Raw genomic sequence first — 25,176 nt, 5'->3', positions numbered from 1 at the left:
AGGGCTGGGTAGTAAATGTTTTTGGTTTTTTAGGACACAGAGTTCTGTCACCATTAGTCAGTTCTGCCTCTGTGTCTGGAAAGCAGGCGTAGCCAGTAGGTAAATAAACGGGCATGGCTGTGTTCCAATAAAACTTTATTTATAAGAACCGACCGTAGGCCGTAGTTTGCACTTCGGTCTAAATGAGGGAAACCTGTCTGCTGTTGAAAAAGAACAATTTCTGGATTATGAACATTGAGAAAAATTTGTTACAAATGTAGTCTCTCTCTCTCTCTCTCTCTTTTTTTTTTTTTTTAAGATTTTATTTTTAAGTAATCTCTACACCCAACGTGTTGGGCTTACAACGTCGAGTCAAGATCAAGATCTGAGCCCCAGGAGGTGGTCTTTATAGGAAGCTTGTTAGACAGTGTAGGGACAGTGATTTTGTTGGGGTTATATGGAAAATGCAGAAGACCTTGACATGGCTAGTTCTTTTACCATGTATTTGGCAAACATTTATTGAGGCCTTGCTATGTCTCCACCTTTGATGTTGATCCCTAATGGATCCTAAAAGTGCATGCATTTTGTCAGTGGGACTGTGTTAGCAAGGGGTCATCTTAGCAGTGCTGCAGGGAGGTCAGCTTAGATCCTTTTTTGGTGTCCTTTGTAATCTCCAGTTCCTGAATTACGCACAAGCCTTAATGCTAATTTAAGTGGCCTGCCTGAGCTCCAAGCACTAGCTGCTGAGCAGCCTACCTCTGCAGTGGGGGCTCCAGGATGAGGAGGGAGTGTCAGATGAGATCCTTGAGCTCTTAGCGTGATATGTGATATCTGCAATTACTAGAAGAATGTGGTCTTTAGAGCAGAACACAACCAGGTTTTGAAGCTTTGCTGTTCCATAGCTGTGTGATCTAGCTCTGGTTCCTAAACCTCTCTGAACCTCACTTTCTTTATCTGCAAAGTGGGAACCATGGCACTGCTGAGTCTCTAGTTCTTAACTCAGTGTGGTCAGCTAGTGATTCCTCTCTAAATGTTAGTTCCTCCCTGTGGGGGCCTGGTGGCTACTGGCCTCACCTGTCCTTTATCCCAGGAAACTGGGTCCTGGCTTTTTAAGCTGGAGCCTGTGGATGTAAGGATTTCAGCTCCGTCTCCCTGGTGAGTGTTGGGGGTAAGAAGGCTTGAGAAAACACTGGCCTGAGGAATTCCGAAGTTAATGAAGGGAGCGGATTCCAGAGGGTCTCTGCTTGACCTCCCACACTTTCCCCAACCCCCTGTCATCCCTGAGCAAGTTTAGAGGCAATCAAAGGATTGTAGCAGCTCCATAAAACAGCTCTCACATGATGGGGCACGACTGTGGCCTTGGCCACGGGGAGTCTGGGCCAGGGTGCTTGACTTTGAGTCTCTTCCCTGTGGTGCCTGGTTAACCTGAGAAGGGCACTGGAGCCACCAGGGTGGGCAAGGCAGGCCATCATGGGAGAAGGAGAGCATATTTGAAAAACTTGAGGGGATAATTCTCAGCTATAAAGATGGGGAGAGGGACTAAGGGCCTGTGTGAGAAATTTGAAAGACCTAGATGACTTTATTTATTTATTTTTTAAGGATTTTATTTATGTGTTTGACAGAGGGAGAAAGCAGAAGCAGGGGGAGAGGCAGGCAGAGGCAGAGAGAGAAGCAGGCTTCCTGCCAAGGAAGGAGCCAGTTGTGGACTCTATCTCAGGACCCCAAGATCATGACCTGAGCCAAAGGCAGATGCTTAACCACCTGAGCCACCCAGGCGCCCTGACTCAGGTGCTTTTTAAAAAAGAAAGGAAGGAAGGAAGGAAGGAAGAAATAAAGAAAGAAAGAGCGAGCAAGCAAGCTAGCTTTTGCCATGATTCTGACTTCAGGACCCAAGAGGTGCATTCAGCCAGGACTAAGCGGATGAAGGGGGTGGGTCCCTGTTGCCTGATACAGTTTCCAGATGCATTCTCCGTTTCTGGCTAGTGGAAACTTCAGGGGAAAGGCTTCAGAACCCAGAATGGGGCCGGGAAATTGCTGTCATTGAAGGGCCACAGTGGCTGGGGCTGGTCTGTGCCCAGCTCCATCAGTGTCTGCGGGCCCCGGGACTCAGGGTGGTGGGTGCGGACCTGCCAGGAGCTGCGTGGCATCTGCTCCAGTTTCCCTGGCTGCTCTCTGGGAAGTGGGTTATTTCCTCTGGTAGGTGGGGGCTGGGGAGGCTTTGTCCCCTTCCTTTGTCTGCTCAAATTGCCTGGTTTTGCAGGACAGCAGCTCAGGGTGGGGGTCTTTCCCTATTATCTATGTGTCTGCCCTATCTGCCGCCATCTATGACTCCCCACAGGGTGGGGCTTCTGGGGAGAGGGGGTCAGCTCTACCTGATTACTAGGAACTGCCCTGACCCTTCCCTCCCCCATGGAGGCTTATCTGGCTCCAACCAGAGCAGCTGCTCTGGTGAGCTTTCTGAGTCCCTCAGAAGTAGGGACAGGGTTTAGCAGGCTACATAAACAAATAAACATCAACCAGAACAAGCTCCCAGCTTTCCACTCACCCAGGAGCCCTGGAAACTGTGCTGCATTTTCAGAGAACGTGAAGATGCTCATCCTAAAAAGTATATTCCCGATAGAGAAATGCTCTAAAGAGGTTGTCCAGGAAACGTTAGAAAGTCAAGGACCATGTATGTCTTGGGGCTTCCTGGCTTTGTGACCTTGGGTGGGATACTTGTTCTTTGTGGAACTTAGTTTCCTCCTACCTGTAGCTGGTTCTTGTGAAAAATACAAGACCTGAGATGTAAAGCCTGGCCGGTGATGAGTCCCAGCCTCTGAACCTGAACTTAAGTCAGATTTGCCAGTTGGGTCCCTTTTTTGACTGTCCTGTTTCCACTTGTTGAGTCATCTCGGGTGGTTCCTGGGATTTTTCTGAGGCTCTGACTCCTAGTCCTTCAATGCGGTGGTGGTCTGTGGCACTTGTCCCTCATCTGCTTGTTGAAAGGACCAAATGAGTTCCCTAAAGTGCCTGAGAGCCGGCCCATGTGGCTGTTGTTGGACTGTGTGCTGGCTGAGCCTGATCCCTTGACAGCGGAGTCTAGAGGCGGCATAGGTGGTGGGTTCAAGCACATTCCTCAAGCTTAAGACCAGGCGGCCCGAGAAGTGTGTCTGGGACGTGGATGGCCCTGCATCCCTCAGAAGCCGTGCCAGGATGCTGGACACACTGGGTGCTGCCAGCTCTGCTGTCCGCTGCTTCCCACATTATTCAGACTGACTTGCTAGGCTCTAGAATCTGCTCATGGTGGGGTGTTGTCCTTTGCATGCCATCCAGATCTGAGACACAAAGCAAGAAGCTGCAGAGGGTCATTTAACAGACTCCCCCATTCCTGCCCCAGGACGAACTGGGGTTAAGTGAGGGGGCCTGTGTGATTCGGATCATTGCTTCTGAAGAAATAAGAACAATTTAGAGATCCCGTGGAAGCCTGTGGGCTCTCTTCTCTCCTTCCAGTTCCTTCCCTTCCCAGAAAGACCACTTTTCTGAAGGTGGGCTGTGGTCCGTCGTGGCTCACCCTTTTCTTACAGATCCATCTGGAGACCTTTTCTGGCACCCATTCTCCTGTTTGCAGACCCCTGTGGGGGTGGCCTTGTGTAGGCACATGGTCATGGCACTCTGCTCTGTTCACTCCATTGTTTGGATGCTGCCGCCACTGCTGCTGCTGCTGTTTGCTCCTCCTGGTGGATTTTGGGTCGTTAACAGGTTTTTGCTACTGTAAACAGTGCTGGGGGACACTTCTTTGCACATACCTCCCAGTGCACTTGCAGGTGTCCCCAGGGCCTTGATGCACAGGAATGCATGCTTTCTGCCTCATCAGGGGAAGCCCTGCTGCCGTCCAGCTGGGATCTTTCACTTGCTGGGGGCTGGGAGGTGTCTCTCTACGAGCTGGAGAGCTCTTTGAGTGATGCTCGCCCCTGCTCTGCATCTCTGTGTCCGGTCGGCAGTGCATGGTACCAGCGTCAGCTCATTACTTGTTGAATGGGGTGAATTCTGGAAGGAGATGAGATTGGCACAGAGGGCAGGACCAGGATCAGGGCATAGAGGAGGCCCTTCCATGGCTGCCCTCTGCCAAAGTGAGGTCAGTGGGGAGAAACAGAGATGGGGGTGGTGGAGAAAAAGGCACTGAGAGTGTGCTGAAAGCCAGGGGTGGCAGGGCCAGGCTGGGTATCACGAAGCCGGCTCCTGGGGGGCTGGCTGAGACCATGTCCGTGCAGGCAGGTCCCCACCATGGGGGACATGGGTATCCCCGTGACCGTCGTAGGAGCCAGACTCAGCCAGGAATGGTGTTTCCAGCAAAGCCTGTGTCTCAGAAGCAGTAAAGGAGAGCAGGAGGCCAGGCTGTGGCAGGGGTGTTTGTGGACCGTGCGGGGAAGAGAGTGTCGGAAGGAAGATCCGTGCCGTGGAAAAGGTGAGAGAAACAAGAGGGCGAGGGAGGATCAGACACAAGGTTTGAGGCTTTTTCCCCCTCCCCTTTTTTGAATGATTAGAAATGGAAAATTAGGATTTAGTACGGGAAAAATAATGTGTATACTGCGAGATAGCCCGTTTTCTTCTTAAATATTTTCTCTGATGGTCAAACTAATAAAGGTCTTTGGGGAAAATATAGAATATAGAGAAGGGCAGTGCTCACGAGGCTCCACTGGGAGCCCCCCCTGCTAGGACTCGGGTGACCCCGCACCCTGGCTGTGCCGGGGTGTTCCTGCAGTCAGCACTGGGAGCCCCACCTCCCAGCACTTGATGGCACCCCGCTATCCCTGGGGCACGCGGGACCTGAGGGCTTACCTTACCCTCCCTCTCTTGCTTCGTGGTTGACTGCCCACCCTTCCTGCCTGCAGGCATCACTGTCTCTGCTGGGGATGGGGTGCAGGCCGCCACCCGGTGCCCGGGGGCGAGGGCCGGGGGAACCACATCTGGAGAAGAGAACGTGTCCAGGGTGCATATTTTTAAGTGTCTGGAGGGGTTCCCCTTCCTAACAGCCCTGTAAGGTCTTCCCATTCGATTCGTCTTTGTCACATACCTAGTACGTGTAGGGCCCCGTGCTGAGAAGTCCAGGCCCTGTGGGTTCGTGGAGTACGTGTTTGCTTCCGTTGGGTGGCTTTCATGGCTTCACATTATTCAGTCACTCTAGCATCACCGGGAGGCTGTTGCTGTCACCCCTGTTCTGCTGGTGAGGAGTAGAAGTGCCGAGTTACCCGACACCGTGGTCTAAGTCTCCTGGGTCACAGAGTGCAGTAGCTTCAGGGGGTCTGGTGCTAGTGTTGGCCCTTTTGTTTGTTGGATGGATGACCTTGGGCAAGTTACTTAACTTCCCTTGACCTCTGTTTTCAAATCTGTAAAATGGGGTCACCATAGCTCTTCTGTTGAGGTGAATGTTTGTGTCTTCCCCACATGTTTATGTTGAAGCCCTAAGCCTCAAGGATGGCATTCAGAGTGGGGCCTTTGAGAGGTGATCCAGCTCACAGGAGGTCATGAGGGTGCCCCCCACCTCCCCACCTGCGATGGGACCAGTGTCTTTGAAAACAGGAAGACAGATCTCTGTTTCTCTTTTTATACTTTCACACCAAGGGGAGGCCCATGAGCAGCGAGAAAGTGGCTACCCACCAGCCAAGAAGCCAGCTGTCACCAAGGACAGAATCTGCTGGCACTCTAGCCTCCAGAACCCTGAGAAGTAAGGGTACGTGGTTGAAGCCCCTGACTGTGGCATATTGTTACAGTAATCTCAGCTGCCTTAAGTCAGCCTTCTGGTTTAAATGGGATGCTACATGAAGCCTTCAGCATGGCACACAACACCTACCAAGTGCTGGATGAAGCGTGGGCGGCACTGGGCACCATGGTCTTTCCAGGTGACCCCATGGGGGTTCAGAGCCCCTGACTGGCAGTCACTCAGTCAGTTTATGGCAGATCTTGGGATAAGCCTGGTCCTTCTTCCCTGCCTGGCAAGCACCTTTCCCGCGATGCCTTTGTGGACTGACCATGTGTCATCGGGATTCTTGCAAAGAGCCTCGAGAGCCAGAGCAAGGTAGGAGGAAGCTGGCTGGCTGCCGTCTGCAGCTGAATGAAGCCCTTCCTGGGGTTTCATGTGCTCTCCAGGTAGCACCGAAAGAAACCCCTCCCACTGGTTTGGGGTTCTCAGCTGACCCTGCATTTTGGATTCAGAGAGCACTGGCTTCTTGCCTTTTCCTGAGGACAGATAATGTTTCAGCAGCAGCAAAGGTAAAGGGGAAATTTAGGCTTGGGCAGGGCAGGCTGTCCCCCTTTGGTGTGATGAATGTTAAGACATGGCTTAGGGACACTCCTGATGTCCTGTGTCCCCAGGTGTTGGAATGAGAAGGGCATCTGCAGGTAAGGGGAAGCTTTGGCTGCCTGGAGAAGCCTGTGTTCTCATGATGCATCCATGGCCCAATGTTTGAGTCTTATTTCTGTCCATTCTGTGCAATGGCAAGGCCTTGGGTGCAAGAACGAAGAGGCTGTGGGTATGTGGGCGTTGGTGGCATGGTGCTTGCATTTAATTACCCTTTATTGAATAGCTTTTATGCTCCAGGACTTAAATTAAGCTTCCAGCAATCCCAAGAGGTAAATGCTGTGTGACTTTCACCTCACTGGTGTGGAAACAGAGGCTCAGAACAGTTTCAAGCTCCCGGCTCGTAAGGCCGAACCCGGGATTCTGAGCTTCCCTGCGACTCCCGACCTCGGTTCCCAGGCTGCTGCTCCCCACCCCGGAAACATCATGACCTGTCACGCGAGATGCCAGGCCTCAGGTCCCAGATGGACACAGGGGCCCTATGAGAGGCTGGGTCTTCCCACCAGACAGAATTGACACTAGCCTGCTACATTGACAGTCCTGTTGTCCTGAAGGGACTCCAGAGGTCAACTGCTCTGTCGGGGTGGGTGTGATGGAGATAGGAGGCTACACCGCACTGCATTGGTTTGCTGGTGGGCATGGGCCTGGTCACCATCAGGGAGGCAGGCAGGGCTGGTGAGCAGGAAAAAACCTACAGACAATGCAGACCACATTGTGGATGGAGTTAGGTTATTACACGGAGGCTCAGATGATCAGATCTGGGTCAGTAAGACTGGACTGCAGAAAGAGAAATGGGGAATCTTTATATTTTCCCACAATGCCCTCGGCATTTTAAAGGACCCTGTTTTGTTGGTTACCCTTCTAGGGATGGTGGATGTGGGGTCCCAGCCAGAGATCTGTGGTGGCGGCAAGGAGAGAAGCAGTGGTGGGGCTAGGCTGGGGAAGGGGCCGCGGCTGAGGGAAGGGAGGAACAGGATAGGAGGGCGCACATTCCACACCCAGCTTCGTCCTGTTTTAACTTTCTCCCTGGCAGAGAACAAGGGGCCGATTCACGTGGCAAGAGTGGCCTCCCTGAGCCTGGATTTGGGTTTCTGTGCCTTCCAGTGACTCAGGAGGGAAGTCCATCACGCATCACTCATGCCGTTCTCAATCTTCATTTTGTGGCTGCCTCATCTTTCTGGAATTTGCCTTTTTTCTTTCTTTTTCTGGGTCACGTGTGGCGGCATCCTATGGCAGGACTCCAGGAAGCGCAGCCCAGCCTCGGTCCTCGCGCAGTCGTCTCCAGGCGTCCCAAGCCTTGTGCTCTGTTGGCCGGCCTTCGCCTTGTTGGCTGGGTGACTTGTGCACGTGCCAGTGTTCCTGTCGACTTCGGGGCTCCACACCTGCTTCTCCATCCACCCCCACCCCTGGGGGGACCTCTGGTTCAACACTCCCAGACCTTCAGATTGGAACTCTCAGGACGGCAGGCTTCCTGGCCTGCTTCCCTGGATATAAGGGTCCCCCGAGGTCTCTGGACCTGGGGGTGTGGCAGTGGGGCTGCTGTCACCGGAGGTGAAGCACGGCACCATCGAGTGGGGAGAGGGGACGGACATTCTGACAGGGTGCTTTCTGCCTTTCCCAGTCCCCACCGACCTTGGCTTTAGACTCTGGCTCCCCCGCAGGGCTGGTTGCCCCTCCCCCCGCTCACAGGCATTTATCTGCTCTCTGCTCCAGCATGCTCCTGCTGCATGGGTCTGTCTCTCCTGTGGGCCTAGAAGCTTCTCTGGTGGGAGGATCAGGTTTGGGCTCACCTTGTATTTCAAAGCCCTTAGTGTGGGGACAGCCCATGTGGGGTGCTGGATGAACTCTCAAGAGGCTGGTTGAGACTTTTCCGAATTAAAGGGGATGGGGTCACACAGGCCACTTTCCCCCTTAATAGATCGACTGCTGTTTATCGTTCTGATAATCAATGGGTATATATGGATGTCTGCTGTGTTCTCAAGGAAGCTACTTGAATGGCATACCTGTCCCTCCCTAAATTGGGTAAAACAGCAGGAAAACAGTCTAATACAGTGTTTCAGGTGATGTGTCTCAGTGTGAGGAGGCCTGAGTTTGCATCATGGCTTTGTTGTTGATGAGCATGTAACCTGAGACCAGATACTTCTCTGAGCCTCAGTGTCCCTAGCTGCAGAATGGGAGTAAATAAAGCTAGCATTCACATGTGGAGATGATTTTAATGAGCTAGTACATGCATAATGTTGAGCATGTGTGGGAAGCTCTCTGGAGGGAGACCCATGGGCCACTGTTTTTCCTTTAAAAGCTAAGTGGACACGATGCACCTCTCAGAACTGCAGCTCTGTTTGTGGGGGGTGGGGAGCTCAGTGTGGTCCTTAGTGGGCATGGCGGTGCAGGGCAGGGCCTGGGGTCCTGGGATGTGGAGGCTTGCGTGCTGGAAAACTGGACCGTGGGCAGCCCCTGCAGAGACATTGGGATGGGAGAGGGAACCAGGACTCCCCTCTGGGAGGCAGTGACCAGCCTCCAGGAGTGGAGGATTGTGAAGAAAATGTTGGGCCTTAGGCTTCTGGAACCAGACAGAAGCAGGGCACTCGTGCTCGTGTTCTCCAAGGATTGTTTGTACGCCAGCCCTACAGATGCTGCAATGGTCACCGTGACCGAGATTCGGTGTGTGCCTGCGGTGCCAGAGTGCGTGCCAGTTTTTCTGATGAGGCCGGGGGAGAGACTGTGCATGGGGGGGAGAGGCTGTGCATGCAAGGGGTAAGCCGCCAGGTGCAGGGGGTGGGGCGCAGGGGCGGGCCCAGGCACACTGTGCTCAGGCTACCCTTGCCCTAGGTCAACCCAGGCACGTGAGTGCAGGAAGAGCAGTCGGCAGGGTGCTTAGTTAGGCAGGCTCCACCCTCGACTCAGGAGAGGAGGATTGGGGTGCCGGGGGTTGGGAGCAGATGCGGGTGAAATGGGGGTGATGGTGGTGAAAATGTGCACCAGGAGGGGATGCTTTTGAAGCTTGTGTTTGTTCTGAAAGAATTGACTCGCTTTCTGTTTCCTGGGCCACTGAATTTTGGTGCCTGCATCTGCAAACTGGGGATAAGGAACTCTGGGGCAGGTGTGAAATCCTGAGCAGAAATGGTTGAGCTTGTAGGAATGTGGCAGAGAATGCTAAAGCCTCCCTCTTTCTGAACCATCTTCGTTTGCTGGGAAATCGCTATCAGATGGACATCTGCAAAGCCCGCACTAGTTGGATCAGTGAAGTCAAATGACTGGCTGATGTAAGAATTAGATTAGTGGCTAATAGTCATAGCTGACATTCATCTAGTGATTAAGTCCTGGCCATCTTTTCTAGAACTTAATTCCTAAAGTCAGCCTAGGAGATGCAGTGCTATCATTAGCCCTATGTTACAAGCAAGAAAAACAGGATCAGAGAGGTTGAGTGTAGTATCTGAGGTCACACAGCTAAAAGAGGCTGCTCTGGTATTCCAGCCCCAGCAGTCTCACTCCAGAGCCTGTGCTCTGAGGGTTCTGGGAAGAGATAGGGGTACAGACTTTTCTTCAGTGTCCCACAGATTACCGCTCCCAGGGGATTATGCTCAGAGTCGTGTAGGCTGAACCCTGGACACCCATCTCTCCTCCACCTGATCTGAACCATCATCAGTGGCACAGGGAGGCTGAACAGGCAGGAACCCCAGAAGTAGGTGACCTCTCCTTTTGTTTCCAGCATCTGCCCAGCTCCTCTTGGAAACTTTTCCCTTTTGCTGACAGACATGATCCTTGTTCGGGACATTGCTTTTTTAAGATTTTTTTTTTAAATTTTTTTTATTTATTTGAGAGAGAGGCAGTGAGAGAGAGCATGAGCGAGGAGAAGGTCAGAGGGAGAAGCAGACTCCCCGTGGAGCTGGGAGCCCGATGCGAGACTTGATCCCGGGACTCCGGGATCATGAACTGAGCTGAAAGCAGTCGTCCAACCTACTGAGCCACCCAGGCGTCCCTGGACATTGCTTTCTTGGCTGGGGTCATTTGAGTAGATCCAGGCACATCTGTGCTGGGAGCTCTCACCAGGAAAGCTGCAGCCAGGAGTGCCCCTGAGCGTGGCTTCTCTGACCCATGTAACAGAGCCCTGTGGCTGCTGGTCCTGACTCTCAGCACTTAACTTGCCGGCCTCTCAGAGACTCTACAGGGGCTGGAATTCTAGCAAGCCATCACTCCAGCGGCTCTGCAGTGTGGGGCTGGAATCTGGGAAGAAACTGTGCACCAGACACCCTCTGGGGTGCCTTATGCCTTATCATCACTACAACCCCTGTGGATTCCCTGAGGTGAGGAGACTGAGGTCCAGGCGGGTTGAGGAACTTGCCCAAAGACGTAGCCAGTGAACTAGAGCTGAACACCGGCTGTGTCTGAGAGCATGCTGGTCCCGCTCTGCCCTGCTCAGGGACAGCAAGAACGTCTCTGTTGTGACCAGGAGTCAGTGTTGCAGGTGATGTCCTGGCTCCTTTCCGGTCTGTGATTGCGCTTATCTTAGGCAAAGACAGAAGGAGCAGCTTTCCTGGCCATAAACTGTTTTAACTGAAGCTCACCACAGGTTTCTGGGTGGTGCTTGTCTCGTGAGGGATAAAGAATGGGCGCGGCTGTGTGGGCAGTTGGTGAATGGGGCTGGGGGCAGGGACAGGACTGGCTTTTGGAGGAGACCTGACTGACTGCCCCTAGGTAGGTGGGCCTCTGGGCTGTCTCTTCACTTCATCAAGAGGAGCCAACAGATGCCCCTGTTTAAAAATTCTGTGACCCTGCAGGGTGAGGCTTTGGAGCCGGCATTCAGCTCACTGCAGATGTCTGTACTAGCCACACGGACAGTTTGCTTTCCCGAAGGCTCTCTAACCGTAAGAGTTAGTTCAGTATGGGGGGTGCTTCCTGGGCCTCTTGAGTGGTTCATGTGTGCTCACTCACGTAACCCTACAGTTGCCCGACGTGATAGCTACTGTTACCACCACTCCGATTTTAAAGATGAACAAAGACTTGATGCAGTTAAGTCATGTGCCCAAGATCCCTCAGCGAGTAGGCTGCTGAGCAGGGATTTGAACAGGGAGCAGCTGCCAGGCTCACACAGGTGGGCCCTCTGCCGGCTGAGGGCTCCATGAAGCTGGAGTTGACCCTTCCCCCATGTTATCCCACCACCCTCCTACTGGGAAGATTGAATGATTCCCCTTGTGATGGATGAGGAAAGAAAGGCTTGTGAGTGGTTAAGGAATTTTCCAGAATTCTGCAAGTTCTAAGTGGTGGCTTTAGGCTTGAACTCAGGTCCACTGACTCCAAATATGGGGTCACTCTTAGATCTCCTCCCTTTCTTGCTGACCTCTGGGCTCAGCTTGTATCACCCCGTCCAGCTGGTCTTTCCATGCAGGTGGCCCCACCGTGCCTCTGCTTTCCTCCGGCTTGGAGAGCGAGCTTTACCCCTCAGACTCAGGCATGGCTTCCTCTTCACATCTGCTCCCAGGACCCGGCCTTCAAACCAGGATTCCCTCTGAAGCTTGGTGATCAGAAAATTTATCCACCAAGCTTGACCTGGTGTGTGCCCTTTGGCACTGGGAAGCCATGGGGCATCCAGGGTCACACTGTGTGTGTGACTGCGGTCGGTCCCATTTCTTTGGTGCAGATGTTGTTTTAGAGGGGAATGGCAGCAGAGAAGCGGGAGGCCCCACTGGGGCACTACTTGTCTCGTGGGTGGGGGTGCACTGCCCCCCCCCCCCCCCCGGCTGGTCTTTGTTCTGTGCCAGGCCTTGACAGAGTCGGTCAGGTTCAGGGGCCCCACAGTGCTCTCCGCACTGGGAGCCCTTCCTTCAGCTCACCTGCCTTGCACCCTTCCTCCCCCTTCTGTGCTGTGGAGATGGAAGCCAGCCCGTCACTGGTTCTCCAAATCGCCTGCTCAGCCGCTTCAGGCCAGTGGAAGGTGTTAAGTCATCTCGAGTGACGCCCTCTCTCGGACCCCCTCCGACTTCCTCACAGGTCCCACTTCCCAGCCCAGGTTAGCTGTGTCTTTGCTCTGCTGGGTTGCTTATTCCGGGACTGGGTGTGCTCTAGAGCCTGCGGTCTCTCCGAGTGAGGGGCTGGGCCTTGCCCCTGGGGCTGCCCTGCTCCAGGCCCCTGTGTATGAGGTGCTCATCACCACCAGATCGTTCTCTGGAGACAGCAGAAGTGTTTACTACCACCTTGCCCCCACCCAGCCTTGCACTCGACTATAGAAAGATAGACAACACAATTCAGAAATGAGCAAAAGACTTCAGTTTACCTTTCTCCAGAGAAATGTGCAAATGGCTGGTGAATGAAAAGATGCCTAACTTCATTAGTCATTAAGGAAAGGTATAAATGAAAGCCATGAGCTCTCTCTTTCTACCTGCTAGGATGGCTGTGATCATACTTTCAAAAGAGCAGAGAATAACCGGTGTTGGCCAGGCTGTGGGAGATGTTGGAGCCCTGTGCACTGCTGGTGGGGGTGTAGCAGGGTGACGGCCGCAGTGGAAACCAGCTTGCAGCTCCTCACGAAGTTAGCTATAGAATTACCCTGTGACCGAACAACCGCACTCGTATGTAAAGGAGGTATTGATACATGTTACAACATGGACGAACCTCAGAAAATTGAAAAAGGCCAGGCATGACAGTTCACATATTGCATAATTCCATTTTTAGGAAATATCCAGAATAGAGACAGAAGCAGATTGATGGTTGCTCGGGGTGGGGGGCAATGGGGTGTTCCTGCTTCATGGGGATGAGGTGTTATCTTGGGGTGATGGAAATCTTCTAGAAGGACAAGAGGTGGTCACATGGCATCATGGGTGTACTACATGCCACTAAATTGTGTGTATTAAAATGGTTACTTTTATTTTTTGTGAATTTCACCTCAACTACAACAAACACACCTGGCGTCACCGCAGGTCTCCAAGGGGTAAAAAGAGGAAACATGGGGCACATGCTTTATGCCTGACTCTTGACCTCAGTGAGTTTGATAGAGATGGGATGAGCCCTGTTACTGCCATGATACAGGTGAGAAAGTTGAGGCTCAGTTAGGGCACTCAGTTTAAGGAGGCACCGACAGATATGAATATGGGCTTGTCTGGGTCCGACCTGATCACTTCTCTATACTCTTCCTCCTGGCCAGCACAACAGGCTTTTGTTTGGCTTTGCCTTGCTTCAGAATGAGCTCATGCCAGGAACTGTGCTCAGCCGCCCTCAGCTTCAGATCCTTTCGGGAGATGCCTGCCCCTTACCTTCCTCATGCCCACGTCCTCTGAATCCCTGTGCACTCTGGCCACCTGCCTACAGAGATCTTTTTCCAACACACACTGCCCACTTCCCTCCCAAGGAGACAAAGATCTGTAGCAGAGGGAAAACGAAAGGAGAAGGTTTGAGCGCAGTCCTACTGTGCGGTCATGGATGCGTCTCTTAAACCGGCAGCACCTCAGCTTCCCTAAATGTGTTGTGGGAGAGCAGGACAACACTCAGACGTCTTCCCTGGACTGGTCGTGAGGACTGACTGACCGTATCTGTGTCTGGACTTTAAGGATGAAAAAGCACCATATGGACATGGGGGGTGGCAGGGTCACTCCTTGAATCAAGGTCAACATTCTGGCATACGCAGCAGAGAACAGACCCAAACCCCAAAATCTAGCTGAAGGGCATGTGACTGGTGCTCAGTATTGATTTGCTGCCCGAACGAGAGCATGAAGGGGCAGGAGTCAGTCCTTGACCTGAATTGTGGGCTTGGTCCAGGACTTAGGCTTGCACGTGTCCTTTGTGTGTGCTCAGCCCCGGGACCGAGCATGTAGGAGACAGCCAGGAAACAACTGGGGATTGATTTGTCTCTCTTCTCCATACCCAAGTTGGAGATGGACAGCTTCATTTTGGTTTCTGGATTTTGGCTGCTTTTTTCTTGCGTGGTGGGAATTATTGCAGGAAGACGTCGTGGAGGAAGCCGCAGGTGCTCCACTTGATCCCGCCTCCCCCGTAGCGGTGTGTGGTCCAGCGCAGAGGAGGGAGGGCTGGCGCTCCTGACGGGAAGTTGTTGGGCGCTCACCTGAATCTGGCCGTATCCAGGTGGAAGAGCTGCATCACTTCGGCCCCGTGCCCTCTTCCGCTGGATCCCATCACTTTCTCAGGAGCACGTAGCTGAAGCTTTGCGGGTTGGAGGTAAGAGGCGGTGCCTCTCTGGGTCCGAGTCAGGGATGTGAGCATCGTTTCGGTTCTGACAGCTGGTGGGAGAGCCGTTTCTTCTTTCTGGTCGAGGTGGCCAAGGCAGCAGGTGTTACTGTGGATTTGCTCACTCTTAGTCATGTGATCCTGGACCAGGCAGCCTGTATCGGGGGTCTCTGTTTTCATGCAAAACAAGGGGGGAGTGACGCTTGGAGGATCCCTCAAGTTCCTTTTGGCCCCCAAATTTGAAGATTCTGACAGTTGATGGTGGGTGTGCTTGGTAAAGGCCCCTTATTACAACCATCTTTTGTCTTTCTCTTTTCTGCCTAAACTTTAATCCATCTACCCACTGACTTACCCACTGACCTACCTACTGACCTACCCACTGACATACCCACCTGTTGACACACTTGCCCACCCCCCCATTCACTCACCCGGCCACCCACACGTAACCCACGTGTACTAGATAACCCCTCTGAACCAGCCAATGTGCTAGGTCCTGAGGATACTGGGAGGTCTTAAGAGTTCACAATCATGAGTGGGACATAGGTATTGGCATAAAATTGGAAAATGAAATGTCTTGGGTGCTATGATTCAGAAAGGCGCAGACCGCTCTCATAGCAGCCAGGCAGGCTAGCAGCCTCCCCTGAGATCCCTTCACGGAGGACTACGGCCTGCCTTCTGTGACAGCTTCAGGATGGGCTTGTCTTGATGTGGGAGAACCGTGTTGATGACCTCAAGAGGCCCCTTGTAGCCACAGGAATCTGTGATGTGGAGTTCTCAATTGCCGGCTTTGCTGGAGAAGAGAGAGAAAAAGAAAGAAGGAAGAAACAGAGGAGCTGGTCAGTCCTGCTGTACATTTATGTTTGCGGTCCCAAACCTCCGTTTCCTGGGGCCGCAGGCTGTGTGTGTGGGAGGCGCAGAGCAGCGGCTCAGCGGGGCACGGCGCTCCAGCAGCCAGCTCTGGGGACGGCTGTCTGATGGCACTGCTGTCCCCCTGCAGCAGCAGTGGCTGGCCCAGGGCAGAGCTTCTCTCTGTCCAGTTAGTCAGTGGCCTGCGGCCAGGGCCAGAGTAGGACCCCTCCGAGAGCCACTGCTGGGATTCCGAGAGGGGACGGGGCCCATGTCCCCCACCCGCAGCCCCACCAGCGAGACTGTGGACAAGGCAGCTTTTCTAATAAGCAGCCTTGCTTGCCCTGTGGGAGATGAAAGACTGTGCGTAAAAGTGGGTAATTTGGGGTTTTCCTGATGAAAGCAGTTGACATTTGTTGGGACCTCAAGCACACTGCAGAGCGGCCTTTCATCTCTGTTATCAGAGCGTGGCCCGGCTCTGGCCTGCATCCTGGGCGGCCAGTGCCGCCGGAATTGGATCGGGCCAGTGGTAAAATGTAAGGAAATGGGTGGAATGACCTTCAAGGCTGTGGGTGGTGGAGTGGAGATGGCAGAGGCCAGTTCTGACTGTTCTGACAGAGGGGCTTCTACTGGTCCTGGAACGTGTCTCCTGGCACCTGGCAGCGTCATGGAAAGAGGGTGCCCTTCGCAGCTGGACAGAGCCGGCTGGATTTGAAGGCTGGCTCTCTATCACTGGATGGACCTAGGGAGTCATTTGTGCTCTGTGGCCTCTGGCCTCCTTTGCCAGAGGACATGCTTGTGCCGCCAGCTCCCGTGGCCTCCACAGCTGCTCTGCTGCACCGTCTGGAGTCAGGAACGTGCATCGGTTTCCCCTGTCATTGATGAACTTGCCCCATTGTACTGTAGGCGATAGAAGGAACTAGAGACTTGTGTTATTCATCCACATTACCACACAGCACCTGGCACATGGTCCTCTGTAAATGGCTGGGTGATGGCTCGATGGAGAAAGGAGACTTTGTGTGTGCCAGCCTTATGTGTCATCTAGCTTTTCGGCGGGTGGGAAGGGTTGAACAGAGGTCAGATAACTTGAACTTGAAGCATGCTAGTTGTAGAGACTTCGAGGAGTGCACACAGGACACAGCAAGCAGATCCTTAAGACCTGATCCGCTCACGGACCCGGGGCCACAGTCCAGGCCAACCGCCCATGAGGTAACTCAATTCTCCAGTTGTAGCAACCCAGCCACATGTCTGTCCAGTGTGCCCTTCAATACCTCCACCGACGGGGCACTTCCTACCACTGAAAGGTGGCATTGACCGTTCTAATGCACTTCCTTCTGCTGGGGTGTGGGCTCTTTCTCGAAGCTCTCTGGGTTCTGATTCCTGGGACCTTCCCAATTAAATAGCCTCCTTACAGACAACGGCTTCCAAGTTCCTGAAGGCAGATGCCGTGTCCCTTCTAAGTTGTTGCTTACCCCGCAGGATGGCACTGGTTACGACACTTCTTCTCCCCGAGCCTGTTTCCCCAGCTCCTGAGCACTGTTTGTGGACGAAGTTAACGGAAGAACGTACAGCGAACCCATATAAACAAGGGAGCAGTCACGTCTAAGGTGGCATTTTTTGGATGCATATTTATTTACTTTTTAAAGGTCTGTTTATTTATTTGAGAGAGAGTGTGTGGCGGGAACAAAGGGAGAGGGAGAGAGAGTCCCAAGCAGACTCCATGCTCAGCATGGAGCCTGACACAGGGCTCAATCTCACCACCCTGAGATCACGACCTGAGCTGAAACCAAGAGTCGGACGCCTAACTGCACCACCCAGGCCCCCCGTATGCTCCTATTTGAAACCACTTGCCACCACACCTCGGGTGACCCCTGGGCCGCTGTAGATCTTGCCTTTGCAGTGTGGCACCTTTTCAGCACTGAGAAGCTGAACGTTCCTTGAGCTCCTCTTTGATGCTTTTTAGCTTAAGAAATAGCGAGGTGACCTCTTCTACCCCATGGAAGAGATTCAGGTAGCTAAGCCATTTCCCTTTCTTGATCCTCTAGTCTGCGGAGTTATTGAATTAGTGACGCTGTGTCAGTGTGTCTGGGCCTTTGGACACCGAGTACTTCTCCCTCCTTCTGTGAAACTGAGAGGGAGGTTGTGGCCCCCTGCCCCCAGCAGTCGCTGTCAGGGGGACTATGGCCCAGGGCAGGGAAAGTGATGTGATACCGAGAGACCAGGTCAGGCATCTTCCCTGTCGACCTGGCAGACCTGTCTGGCCTCTGTTCAGGGCCTTACCCGTTTAAGGTGTGGGTGCGTCCATCCAGGTCCAGCAATGTGGACCTGGTGGGCATCTCTAGGCAGTTCAGAAAGCAGAAGGAAAGGCTTCCCACCCCCTTTGCAGGCCTTCTCCACGACTGCACTGCCAGGCACACCAGTGGGTGAGAGATTCTTCATCCCCTGTTGTCACTGGGAGAGGCAGCAGGCTGGTTGGTAGACACAAAGCAGAATGCGTAGAAAATGCTCTGTCCAAACCCCCACCCCCACCCCCACCCCGGCCCCGTTCATCTGACCTGAACTCTGCTTCGCTCAGAACTCACCTCATTTCTTGCCCTCCGCTGACTCCGGGTTCATGCCTCAGCCACACAGAAGTCGAGGGGCCCCCGTATCTGTGTTCCTACAGACAGATTGCCCAGGGAGGCAGAAGTCATCATAACACAAAAATACACCCTAATAAACTCATTGCTAGTGTCTAGCCCACCCACATCTGACGATAATCTGTCATTTACTGATGGCCAGACATTGTAAGCATCTGTCAGTCCAGGGCAAGAATAACAGAAACTCTTCAGTGACCTCTGTTTGACTCTCTTACCGGGGAGGGACGTTGCCCATTTTTTGGGCAGCAAACTGCATGAGGGCCCAAGCTCCCTGAAGGCCCCAGGGCTGGTGGGCTACCCACAAGTCCAGTTTTCCAGATTAAGACATTTGTTCTGCTCCTGACTTGCTATGTGACCTTAGGCAGGTTAAGTAACCTCTCTGTGCCTATAGGCTTCATCTGTAAAACTGCACGAAGAGGAGTACTTATCTTCTAGGGTGTTTATGAGCATTAAATGAGTTAATACATGTGAATGCTTAGAACATTGTTTTCTGGCATGTGGCAAACACCTGTTAAATGTTCGCTGTTGGTGTGTCAGAAGCCTTATCCCACTCTTTGATCCCTGCGCTGGCCAAAAGTTAGTTGTGTTGGTAATTAAATATCACATAACCTGATGAAAACTGGGTATAAAGCGAGTTGCTGCATGAAAACTAAGTTTAGTGCTTTGGAAAGAACAGATAACATTGATTTGCAAAGAAGTTGTCACTGAATCACTTAGGGAGGAAACAACTGTAAAAAGAGGGGAAAAGACACAGTAAAATTATAAGGAGTCTGTATTCCATGTGCTTTGCAGCTTTTGCACCACTTTAGAGCAATGGAAATCAGAAATCATAGATTTTGCATGGTGAGGGTGTATTTGGCATAAAGACAGTTAGCATCTCCAGTCAGTGGCCCCAAGAATGACCCTGCCTTTTGACTGGTGAACACACATGCAGCCATGGGAAATATGTAAGTATCTGTTCTGTTCGCGGCTGCCCCCTTCCTCAGGGCCCTGACCATGGGGGAGTTGGGTCCTGGGGCTTCTGCTCTCTAAGGCGGATCAGTGCGCAGGCCTTGCACATTTTGTCCAGACCTCAGGGTCCCCCGATGCAGGCACAGGTACCGTGGGCAGGCTCCTTGAATCCCACACACTACTTCTAACACCTTGTGTGTGCCAGGCACGGGGGCAGGGCCCGACATTCTAGGGGAAGCAACTACAAAGGGAACTAGAGGCTACAGAGAGGGCGCTTACTACGGCCTGGGAGAGAGAAGCAGGCAGGGGTCCTGATGACTGCTGTCGGGGAGACCTGGGCGTTAACGTGGAGGGGAGAAAGAAAAGATGATTCCATGCAACCAAAAGAAAATGATTTAGAAATAAAAGAATTTTAAAAAGTGAAGAGAGCTTGGGAAGATTGAGGAAGTCCGGAAGGTCTTTTGTAAAACGATCTTTTAATGATGAGGAGTGAAGAGAGTTTCCGTTTTGTGCCAAGAGCGTGTGGTGAGAAAGGCCTTGGCATTGGATTCATTCTTCGCATGACCAACACTTAGAGGGGAGTTTAAAATGATAACTTTGAATTGAAGTATAAGACAGACCTCATTTGCATTTATAATTATTTGTAATTAATGCCTTATACATTTGTAGTTTATAAATGCTAAATCATTAAGTTCTGAATGTAAAATATTTGATATTTATAATTCTCTGTTTCTTGTAAAGCCCAAGTGACCTGAGTGGCTCAAGGTCACAGCCAAATGGGTGGGACTGAGGATCCAGAGCAGGTGCTGGCCGTTTGTCTTTCCCAGAGAAAGTGCCTCCTTCCCCCAACACACACCTGCCCCCTGACCGTGAATACCGGGACCTGACTTGAAGCAGCTTTGCGTCAAGCAGCTCTTCTCCGGGTCCTGTTCTCCATGTGGTTCCTTGAGCTCAGGTCTTGCCCCCATTCTTCCCTCTTCCCCACCTGGCCTGCTCGTCCCCGTGCCCCGATTTCCCTCTGTGCCTGTGCTCATCCGAGTCCCTTCCGTGTCTGGCTTCCGGAGCAAGGAAGAGAGTTCCTGCAGAGAGGGACCTTGCCTCTTGGTCCGGGTCTGCCTGGCTCAGAACCTCCTGCCCAGCCGGCACAGGGAGGGGGCAGCAGACTAGGGCAAGGCCTCCCCTCTGCCCTCACCTTTGGCCCTAGGGACATAGGGTGGGTTTGAAGTCGGAGGGCAGACAGGGAAGGGGATTCTGGTGGAACCGTTCTCCAGTGCAGCCAGCAATCCAGCCTCTGCGCATGAGCCACTCTCAGATGTGCCAGGCCCCAAAGAGGAGTCCTGGGAGGGACCCAGGAAGCACTAGCGTTCCCCTCCCCTCCCTACAGTTTACCAGCAGCACTGACAGCTCCTAACGTGTGCCGGAAGCAGTATTTTCTGGTTTACGAAGACCATTTCCCCACCCTGTCTCCTTCTTTCCCAGTTGCTGATTAGGCCACTGTGGAGGGCAGGGACACATGACCAGAATAGCCCAAGGTCCCAGCCGAGTGAGGCTGGAGCCAGGAAGGGGAAGCAGGTGGTGGTGGTCACCTTCTCTCACAATGAGAATGGCTACATGTGCTTGATGCCTTTAAGGCCCATCTTACTTCATGCTCAGAAGTGACTCTACCCAACAGCCAGGCCTTCCAGGTGGCTTTTACAGCTGGGGAAACGGAGGCAGAGAAGGTTGAAGGTGGGCCGTGAGGTCTGGAAGTTGGGTTCTGGCGTCTACCCTCCATGCCATGTTCAGACCAGTGCCTGCCACTGACCTGGGAGGAGGGGGTCCCTCTGAAGGTGATCCTGGTCCATGCGTGCACTCTTGCTGCCTGGTTTGGAGGCCCCCATCGTATGCACTGCTTCTCTGCAGGAAGACGGCTCCCCCGCTGCACCCCGCTCACCCAGGAACGGCTCAGAGCACTCATCGGGAGCCATGAGACCTGCAGCTTTCGGCCCAAAGGGCTCTTTCCTCTGGTTGGGTGGGCAGGAGGGAGGACGTGGAGGGTGTCTGTGGAGGGCTCCCCGAGAAGGAGGAAGGTGGCTCCGCGGGAAACAGCAGGCAGGGAAGGTGAGGCCGGGGTCCTGCGGACTGGCAGGCGCCCCGGCGCGCGGGCGTCTCTGGGTTGTATAATCAGCTGTCACGGCAGCGTTTCCCTGCGTCAGGCTCCGCGAGTACAGACGGAACATTAAACAGTGACTTCTTTATAAATATTTAACTCCCACTGTTTAGGAACTGCTCGGGGCGGGAGACAAAATAAGAGCTCCAGGCTGTCCGCTGCATGGCCCTTCTGTCATGGTGTTGCATTGTGAGGGTCAGAGTTTTGGGGGGCGGAAGGAGGTATAGCAGCTGTTCCGAAGCCTTTTGGCTCTCAGCCAGTAGGGCCTTCCGTCTGTGGGGGACTGTGTTCAGGGACACCCATCTCTGTGTTCGTGGAGCCATTCAGACCTGGCCCAGCCTGTGTTGGAAGCCACAGTTCACATGTCCGCACAGTGGCCAGGATCAGCACGGGTGCTGTTGTTGGTGTGGCTCCAGAATTCATATCCCCCACAAGTCACCCACTCCAAGCGCACAGTTCAGTGGTTTTAATATGTTGGTGGAGTTGTACGAACATCCCACCATCTATTTTGGAGCATTTTTATATTCCGTGAGCTGTATCCGTGACGGGTCACCCCATTTCTCCCCACTCCCGAGGCAACCACCAGTCTACCTTCTGTCTCTGCGGATTTGCCCGTTTGTCCGTGTCATGTATGTTCCCTCATTTTGTACACGCGGTCTTTCGTCTGAGCTTTATTTCACTTGGTGCAGTATTTCCCAGTTTGGTTCATGAAGCTGCTTACGTGTGTCAATGCTCAGTTCTTTTTACGGCTGAGTAGTAGGTCACTGTGTGACCACACCACATTTTATGTATCCATGTGTTGATGGACATGTGGAGGCGGCAGCTCACTCAGAAATGAGTCTCCACGCTTCTGGGAAAGGCCTAGGAGGTTGGCATTAAGCGTGTGGTGGAGGTCGAGGTGTGCTCAGCGGGTAAGCCGTTAGCTTTTATTTCACACTCCGTGTATGCAGACACTGTAGGAGGCTTAACTGGTAATTCTGACCAACTTGTGCCTGATGGTCAAATCCCTTGAAAAGATCTGTGCGCCTCCTGGGCCAACCTGCTGGGGTTTCTCTGAATGGGGGGATGGTACACTTAGTTTGTGTCTTTGGCCCATTTCATGTGACATCACAGAGTGTCTGTCGTTAGGAGAGAGAAGCAGGGAAGAGACCCACTTTTGGAGGCTGTGCCCTTCCTGCTCTCCATCCCCCTTCGGACACCTGTGCGGGGCTTCCTGGTGTCCCTTGTCCCAGCTTGTTGTCCAGCTGCTTTAGTACTCATCTGAGTGGCTGACTCAGTGCAGGCCCAGTGTCTGGCTTAGGCAGGAAACGTTCAAAATTGGGCACTCTTATCGTGGCCGGTCATCTCCTGGTCATCCAGTGGTGACTAATTCAGTGGACGCTGTTGGTGTTCTGACCCTGGTCCCCTTCATGGGACAGCACAGTCACCTCCTAGTTGCTGAAGTTCACGGTGCTTCATGCTCCGGAGATTTGTTTCCTCATCTAAAACATTGCTCACCCCCAGCCCCTCCCCAGCCCCTGCTGACTCAGAGGCACAACAGGCAAGGCCCCCTGTGCTTCCAAGTGGGGCGAACTTTGTGGTGCCGTTCATGTGCCAGAACTCCTGTGGGCTCAGGCCGAGGCTGGCATCGAGCTGAGACCAGGTCCGTGCTGAACACCCCTTCCTCAGGCCTGCCTCCGCCCCCTACTCCCTTTCTCCTGTGCATACTCTCTAATAAATGGGCAAAAAAGAACTCCCATCTCCGGGGGCGCCTGGGTGGCTCAGTCAGTGAAGCGTCTGCCTTCTGCTCAGGTCATGATCCTAGGAGACTGGCATCGAGCCCCGCATCGGGCTCCCTGCTCAGCGGGGAGTCTGCTTCTCCCTCTCCCTCTGCCTGCCGCTCCCCCTGCATGTGCTCGCTCTCTCTCTTTTTCTCTGTCAAATAAATAAATAAATAAAATCTTTAAAAAGAAGAAGAAAAAAAAGAAAAAAAGGAATGCCCATCTCAGGACCTGTTTCCAGGGAATGCACACTAAGACCGTATCTGGTAATGTCCCTTCCTGGGACCCCTCTGTTGCCGTTGAGTCTTGGAGTTTCTCTGCCTGAGCTTCCTTCCTGGCTTGGCCCACTGAGTGTTTTGTTTTGTTGGAATTGGTTTCAAAGTCTTTTCAAGCGAATCCGACATGAGGGAAGGTCTGCACTGAATCCGGCTCCTGGCACTGTCCCTCCTGCCTCCTTCCTCTCCGCTCCCTGCCCCCATCCCATTCCCTTCCAGCATCCTTTCCTGTGTTAGCAGTGACCTCGGCAGAAAAGGCCTTGGGAAGGCCCTTGGGAGGCACTCTAGCCTTGGTTCTAGACAGCCCTGGGTCAAGGGCAAGCCCGGCCACCCAGCAGCCAGGTGATCAGTAGTGTTCCTTCTCCAGCCCTTACACTGTCTCATCCGCAAACTGGACCGGTAATCTCTCTTCCCCGCCCCTGTGGGGAGGATTCAGATCTCGTGGGTGGGTGACCCAGGACAGTGATGGGTATTGAGTTGGTACATGGTTCACAGAGGCTGCAGAAATGTCCCTGACGACTCCTGGGCTCCCGTACCCCCTTGGGTCTTCCGCCTTGTCAGCCAGCTGTCACCCACCTAGGTCCTTTTCACGTTGCATTGCTTTTGCTCACATTGTGCCTTCTTCCTGGGGTCGCTCTTCCTTGTCTCTCTCAGCTTGCGGAAGGAACCCCACGGATGCCACCTGCTCCAAAGCACGCTTGGGGACCTGGCAGGCACGGTCGGCACTTCCTAGTGTGACACTCCTTGCCAGAGAGTGTGGGACCTGCAGGGCTTCTTTTCTTCAGGATATCACTGCCTTCACGGACGTGGTGGATGTGTGGAGGGGAGTGTGTTCCGGGGTCAGACTGGGCTTCTAGCCCCATCCCTTCCTCAGCAGGACAGCTTGGGCTGGGAAGCTGAGCCAGCCGCTTCCCCATAGAATGCGGGGCACGTTTTAGGGACACTGTCGGCGATGCTGTCCCGATAGCCTGGCAGCTCTGGACCAGCCGACAGCTGGAAGAGTAAGGAGCTCCCAGGCAAGCACAGGGGATTCGTAAACACAGAGCTGTGTGCGTGAACATCGGTGGGTGAACTAGGCTGTCGCCTCTCTGGTCTCATGGGGGCCCAGGGGCCATCCGTCCCTGCCAGAGCTCGGGCCCACAAAGCTGAGTTAAAAGGGGGAACCTAAGAACCATCACATCTCAGGAAATTGGAACTAGGCTCGATTCCGAGTTGTGGCTGTTGCTTCCAAGGGTCAGCCCTGAAGGCGTTGACTCTGTGAAGCCCAGCTCCCACTGTCATCCCTCAGAAGGGTACAGTGAGTGTGTGGGGGGGGTGATTGATAGCGGCATCTTCCCTGTCTCTCTGGCCCTGCCTCTGATTCTGGCACCCCGCCCCTTCCCTCTGAAGGGACACAGCACTACTCACAGCCTGGCCCGCTGCGGTGGCTGCGGACAGGGGCCGAGAATAAGCCTGTGCCCGCGGCAGCCCTCCAAATACAGCAGGGCTGGGTTGACCTTTAAATAGACGGGCTCTGGGCCACTCAGTTCCTGGAAGTTTGAAGAAAGTCGGCCTTTCAAGTGATGTGACTTCCAACCTCAGGAAAGATCCCTGTGTTTGCAAAAGCCATAATTGACTGCTGCTTTTCACTTCATTATACGTGGCTCTGCAGCCAGTAGGGGCCGGCATGCCAGGGTTAGGAGGGGAAAATCCTCAAGTATTTTAATATACCCCTTCTTCGGAGCAAGATAAACATATGTATTGTACTTTGCAACAGAGGCAGGGGGTGGGAAAGGGAGAGGCCTGGCATCGCATGAAAGGTCTTTTTAAACTAAACTCTGAGGTTTGTCTTTCTTTCCTTCTTTTCTTTTTCTTTCTTTTTTATTTTTATTTGTAAGCAAAGCTGGCATGAGAGAAAGATGCTAGCATCTCCTTGGCTGTGTAGACTCTGAGCCACCCCCCCACCAACTGCTCTCTCCTCTGGGTCAGAGACTAGCGCGCCCCCCACCCCACCCCCCGCTTTCCTGCGCCTGGTGAGAAAGGCCTGGGTGAAGGCTGTCCTCACAGCTGACTGAGATGATTTACT

General features: G+C 53.3%; 2 long non-coding RNA genes across 12 annotated transcripts in view; one reads left to right on the top strand and one right to left on the bottom strand.

The window, feature by feature from the left end:
- LOC131826399 (uncharacterized) overlaps window positions 1-25,176 on the top strand; it is a 226,233-nt gene that overhangs the window by 74,983 nt on the left and 126,074 nt on the right. The window lies entirely within an intron of this gene.
- Window positions 12,558-21,105, bottom strand: LOC131826400 (uncharacterized). 2 transcript variants are annotated; one of them, XR_009351573.1, is made up of 3 exons: window positions 20,732-21,105; window positions 17,920-17,996; window positions 12,558-15,281 (listed from the first exon to the last, which is right to left on the bottom strand). It is a non-coding gene; the product is annotated as an uncharacterized LOC131826400 (long non-coding RNA). The 2 variants fall into 2 exon arrangements; XR_009351574.1 differs by lacking the exon at window positions 12,558-15,281 and adding an exon at window positions 16,830-17,805.

This window comes from Mustela lutreola, chromosome 3 (assembly GCF_030435805.1).
Source record: "Mustela lutreola isolate mMusLut2 chromosome 3, mMusLut2.pri, whole genome shotgun sequence".
In the NCBI taxonomy this organism is placed as follows: Eukaryota; Metazoa; Chordata; class Mammalia; order Carnivora; family Mustelidae; genus Mustela; species Mustela lutreola.
Note: the sequence above shows the minus strand (reverse complement) of the source record. Positions and strands in the feature narration are given on the sequence as shown.